We start from the raw sequence: 6652 nt of genomic DNA, 5'->3' as shown, positions 1-6652 counted from the left end.
ATATATTTGTACTTCGGTTAAAGAACGAGTATCAGAACGATCTTCGCGGTAACGAACACCACCGTGGTGTTCGTTACCGCGGCTGAAGTGGTAAGGGGCTGTAAAAATTTCAGGCCTCTTCGGGATACGAACCCATGATCTCTGCGATACTGGTGCAGTGCTCTACCAAATGGGCTAAGAAGCCAACTGAGAGCTGGTCATTAGGTTGGTTCGTAATATACCCGTGAAAAGATGAATCAACGCTTAAGTAGAGTTTATTATTGCAAAGATCGCTCTCATACTCGCTCTTTAACCACAGTTTAAATATATGACTTTCATATATTCACAGACGTTGATGATAGTTGTTGATTGTTTTCCGGCTCCACGAGAACGCTGATGAACATTTTTCTATAGTTTTCTTAAGCACGCGGAAGCTGCACTTGCCAAGCGTTTTGTCACAGAATAACTAATAGTGAATGCCATGAAAACATGGTGTTTGTCGATTGTTTTCCTGCTCCACGAAAACGCGAGTGTATTGCTTGTTTTCCTGAGCGTTTTTCTGTTGTTTTCCTAAGCGTGCAAACGCTGCAATTGCCAAGTGTTTTCTAACAGAATTACTAACGACTATGATTAGGCCATGAAGACGTGTTCTTCGTCTATTCTTTTCTTGCCCCATTGAAAGGCTCGTAAACAGCTTGTATTGTTTTCCTGCACGATTTTCTGAAGTTTTCGTGAGCGCACGAGTGCTGCATCTTCTAACCGTTTTCACACAGAATTACTAATGATGAATGGCAAGAACACACGATGTTCGTCGATTGTTTTCTTGCTTCATAGAAACGCTAATGAATAGTTCCTTTTCCGGAACGTTTTTCTCCTGTTTTCCAACGCGTCTGAGCAATGCATTTTTAAAACATTTTTTCTGGAAAATGATGACAGTCAACGCCCTGAATATAAGACGTTCGTCAATCGTGATCATTATTTCCTGTTCTTAATCCTGCTCCTTGAAAATGCCAGTAGATATCTTGTCTAATCTAGGAGATTGACCCCGATTAGGTCATTTCAGGCAAATCGGTCATTTGAGCCGTTTGGATCATTTGAGGAAATTGAGCTTATCGGGTCACTTGCACTAATTGGGTCGAACAGCGATTAACCGAACGCAAAACGGCTGTGAATGGCAGAATACATGGTATTTTCCAAACGTTAACAGATCAGCAATACATGTAAATGGTAAAACGCCGAAAAATGCGTTTCAACTAATTTTCTTGAATTCACCATCGTGGAATAATGTTGGAAAATGCATGCGTTCGACCACAAAACTCTTTTGAACATTTCGTTCACCCGGTGAAAAATGGTTGCGAACTGAAGAAAACATGACATTTTCTGTACGTTACACGAACGGCAAACCCAGGAAAACATTACGTTTTCCTCTATTTATACACATTAACCTTCCTGGAAAATACGTATTTTCAACCGTTGATTCAGGTGAATACGTTGTTGGTCACTCGAGAAATGCCAATGAACAAAACGAAAACAAACTGTTTGCCATACGTTAACCGAACGGTTAATACCGGAAAATGAATTGTTTTCGGCGAAGAAAAACTGACGAATAACTAAACGAATACTGGGATTTACCGATGCGAAAACACACAGAGAACGTCCGGTTTTCCGTTAGCAAAACACAGGTAAACGTTAGCAAAATGCAGCGTTTTCCGTGAATTCAACCTTCATTTTACATAAGGTGAACGCTAGTTTGTTTTTCCATATGTGTTATTTGTATGTAATGCTTGCTGTATGGGATATTAAGACCCTGCTTTTTTGTTCTTGTTGTTTTTTTTTTGGTTGTTTTTTCTTAATTTAGATCAAATTGTGCCATTATATGGTCCTTCCTCTAGAGGTATTGGCTCTTTGGTCCTCTGTTGGACGGAACAATGGCTAATTCTTTGTTTAATGCTTCCATTTTTTAACTATCCCAGACCCGCTTTTGCTTGCTATTAATAACAGTCTATTTTAGTACAAATTTGGCAAAGGGCGTACAGTCAGTCACTTAGCGGGAACATAAATATTTTACTTACAGTTCAGTCAACTTCCTGTTGTTACTAAAGAGTCCAGCTGGTAGCTCTGCTATCTCATTGTCCTTTAAGTACCTACAAAATGAAGTTTACCCTGAATTTACGGTCTGTTTTAAGTTAATATTTCAGGTTCAGAGTCAGTTTGTGGTTAAAGTAGTGAGTGTCGAAGGTTAACATAGAACAGAAACCCAATGGTGTTTATAGGGTAGCAATTTTTTAGCTACATACTCGTTCGCAAAACTATTTTGACTCTTGCTACTCGTTTCTATTCAATTTTGCTAATCGTACCGGTTTTTACTGGTCTTACTGATGTATGATACCAGAACAAGATGTTACGAAGCAATTTTCCTTAGGGCTAGGTTTTTACCCGCTTTACAAGTTTATTTTATGAAACTTTGTGGTGTCGTCAATGTTCTTTGTGTCAAAAAGATACTAAAGGGCTGTCCTAGGTCATAAACGGGTAAAGGGGAGAGCAGGTGTCTGAGTTTTGTCTATCTGTGTACTGGGAAAGGGGAATTCCAGCAGTTAGCACTAGATCAAACAATCTTACTAGAAAAGTGCTGGAGAACTTGAGCTAAAGCTATTGGAACTGTGCTCCATTTGGAAAGGAAGTGGCTTCTTTCTTTCATTCGTTGTCAAAGTGTGAGATTTTTATCAACAACTCGGGGCTATGCACTTTGTTGGTTATTCATCATCTAACTTTCGACTTGCTCTCATAAAATAATTGTTAACTAGGATTTGGATAGTTTTGGTGCTGTCATTAAACACCCCGAAAGGTACCCCCATTATCTCTGTAAAAAATCCTCTGACGAAGCAAGAGGCTTGGGTCGAAACTCCGCAGAAATATGTATTAAATAAACGTGTGTTAAAGTAACCACGACATTCTGATTAAATAAAAATTTAGAAACTTCTTAGAATTCCAAACTGAGGGATAACAGATTGCCTTGAACGCAAAGTCAAAAACAGTAAACAAATCCATAAAAGCAAAACAACCAAACGTGCGCGAGAAAAATTGTCCACGTCGATTGACCTGATTGACTCATTTGTAAAATCACGCGCGCTGCGCGTGAATACAAAAAGTATACAAAAGGGAGGAGGAAAATTGCAATTTCAAATTTAAAAAAGAAAGACACTTTCTACAATCTGATTGTTACCCAATCCCTTCAGGAATATTTTCCTGGATTTAAGAATAAAGTCGTACATCTTCAGCATTGTTGCCATGACGTAACATTTTCTCGTATTTACAATTTTTTTTTTCGCACTTTTGGAAAGGGAAACAAACTCGCTGAGGATCTAACAAAGAACAACAAACCCTTTACGCAAAAATTCTCCAGGAAAAATGTTACCCTTTCAAGTGAAAATAAATATAAAGTAAGAATCCTCACTTACAGCTTCTGAAGCTCAACCAGTGAAGTAAACACGTCACCAGGTAACGTCACAATCTTGTTATTACTTAACCTCCTACAGAGTCATTCATGTTTTCCACAAATGGTACATTATCAGAGTAATAATATATAATTACATCCAAGACATAAAATAGGCCATAAAAAGGTCAATATTATTGAGCTGGTTTTAACTGACACTCTCTAAGCCAGCCTAAGCTCAATGAATTCCTTAGTCTCAACACTGAGGACAATCACAAGTATGGTCTGGTGCACTTAATCTCGAGTACTTGACACTGAAAAAAATGCCAACCAACTACAAGTGGTTTATGCCACAAAAGCGAGAAGCCCAACTACACCTACCTCTGTACGATGGTTCGCTCTATTTGAATATCATGCAGTACATTTCGCCACTGAAAAGCGCAGCAACTCATTTCTTACCACAAAGTGCAAGGGGATATGTAGTCTTTCAACTGTATGCATTTTAATTTAGTGGATCAAACTTTTTATTGCCTGCTTTGGAGAATGATAATTCCCCAGCCTATCAAGCCTGGTTATTTTTTTAAAGATCTATGCTTAAATAGTAAAGTTGGTTTCTTTCGAGAGTGCAATGGTTTGTTAATTACTATGTAAACATCCCTGGCCTCCTTTTGTTTGCCATGAAAAAAGAGCCATTTTAGCCAGAAGAAATTTGTGCTTGAAATTTGCAAATAGCGAAAAGGCAGGCAACTGGCGGACAGATTAAAAAAAGAATTATCAAGCTAATCATTAAATCCTTGAGTTTTTAACTTACAGATTTATCAACTTGAAGTTCGTATGGAAGGCTCCGGGTGCTAGCTCTGCTATCTGATTGTCATGTAAGGACCTGCGTCAAGGATGTGCCAAGAGTTTAAGGTTTGACCCTGGCTTTAAACCAATCAGAACTCCATTGGAGGCCCTATTTTAATTTCAAGTCTTGGGAATGATAAATTTCCCAGCCTTTCAAGCCTGATTATTGTTGTAGAGGTCTATGCTTAAGTAGTAAGGTCGAGAGAGTGCTACGAATGTAACATTTCATCTAGATTTTTAAAACTAATCAGAGCCAGCTTGCAATGAAATTACAAGGTGCTCTTGTCATGGAACAGCGACCCAATCAATAAGTAGATTATTATTACGAATATTTATGCGGCTATTCACATCAGCAAAACTGTTTTGATTCTTGTGTTCAGTCGGTCGTCTGTTGAACGTCTTGTCAGTCTAGTTGACAAGGAAGCAAGACGATTGGACAAGTTATCTTGTAAATCAGTAATGTCTAAAGCTTGATTTGTACTAGCTCTAATATTTTAATTCGCAGATTATAGTAACATTGTCATCGGTTTCTATGTCACGCAGATATTGCTAAAGGGATATGGAGTGTCCTAAGAAAATAAATAGGCACTGGGTTCAGGGGGCTGATATTTTCGCACCAGAAAAGAGCGAAACCAAGAAATGGGGAGAAAAGTTACCCCTGGTGTTGGACTGAGAACAGAGTACTGCAGTACGTCTACACATTATTTAAAAGGGTTTATAAAGTCCCTCGAAGTTCGGAGAAACAGTTTTTGAATCATCTTGTCGTATGGCCCATTATTTTCAATTCAGGATATGCATTCATTGTATGCAAAAAGTCCAAATCGATTATTATCTCTCATGATTGCTTATGTTAGTGGAAAAACCCCATAAAAAGGTGTTCCGCTGACCTATTTGAAATCATATTTCTGTTAATATATCCTATATATCCTAAATAATCCATTAATTTTTTTACCTTATGAATGTCTTACTTACAGTTCAGTCAATTCGGAGTCGTTATTGAAGACTCCAGCTGGTAGCTTCTTGATTTGATTTCCGTTTAAGTACCTAAGAAACGGACAAAACTGAACCTAAGAACGCTCCTTAATGGATAATTATGATTCCTACAGTGAGTCTATGTTATTTACCCTTTTGACCATTTTCTGTTTAAATTGGGCTAGATAAACTAACGGGTTCTCTGCTCAGGGAAGAGAGAAAATGTTCCTTATCCTCGGAGATGATTGACGGTTTTGTCACAAGGCGCTTCGCCCGGTCAGACAATACGAATTGGTCCGTGAAATGATGAATAAACGCATAAGTAGAGTTCATTACTGCAAAGATCGCTCTCATACTCGCTCTTTAACCACATTTAAAATATATGACTTTCATATATTCACAGACTTTGATGATAGTTGTTGATTGTTTTCCGGCTCCACGAGAACGCTGATGAACATTTTTCTATAGTTTTCTTAAGCACACGGAAGCTGCACTTGCCAAGCGTTTTGTCACAGAATAACTAATAGTGAATGCCATGAAAACATGGTGTTTGTCGATTGTTTTCCTGCTCCACGAGAACGCGAGTGTATTGCTTGTTTTCCTGAGCGTTTTTCTGTTGTTTTCCTAAGCGTGCAAACGCTGCATTTGCCAAGTGGTTTCGAAAAGAATTACTAACGACTATGATTAGGCCATGAAGACGTGTTCTTCGTCTATTCTTTTCTTCCCCATTGAAAGGCTCGTGAACAGCTTGCATTGTTTTCCTGTACGATTTTCTGAAGTTTTCGTGAGCGCACGAGTGCTGCATCTTCTAACCGTTTTCACACAGAATTACTGATGATGAATGGCAAGAACACACGATGTTCGTCGATTGTTTTCTTGCTTCATAGAAACGCTAATGAATAGTTCCTTTTCCGGAACGTTTTTCTGCTGTTTTCCAACGCGTCTGAGCAATGCAATTTTAAAGTGTTTTTTTTTCGGAAAATGATTACGGTCAACGCCCTGAAAATAAGACGTTCGTCAATCGTGATCATTATTTCCTGCTCTTAATCCTGCTTCATGAAAACGCCAGTAGATATCTTGTCTAATCTAGGAGATTGACCCCGATTAGGTCATTTCAGGAAAATCAGTCATTTGAGCCGTTTGGATCATTTGAGGAAATTGAGCTCATCGGGTCACTTGCACTAATTGGGTCGAACAGCGATTAACCGAACGCAAAACGGCTGTGAATGGCAGAATTCCTAGTATTTTCCAAACGTTAACCGATCAGCAATACATGTAAATGGTAAAACGCCGAAAAATGCGTTTAAACTAATTTTCTCGAATTCACCATCGTGGAAAAATGTTGGAAAATGCATGCGTTCGACCACAAAACTCTTTTGAACATCTCGTTCACCGGGTAAAAAATGGTTGCGAACTGAAGAA

Source organism: Stylophora pistillata, chromosome 1 (assembly GCF_964205215.1).
Source record: "Stylophora pistillata chromosome 1, jaStyPist1.2, whole genome shotgun sequence".
In the NCBI taxonomy this organism is placed as follows: Eukaryota; Metazoa; Cnidaria; class Anthozoa; order Scleractinia; family Pocilloporidae; genus Stylophora; species Stylophora pistillata.
This window is presented reverse-complemented; position numbering follows the sequence as displayed.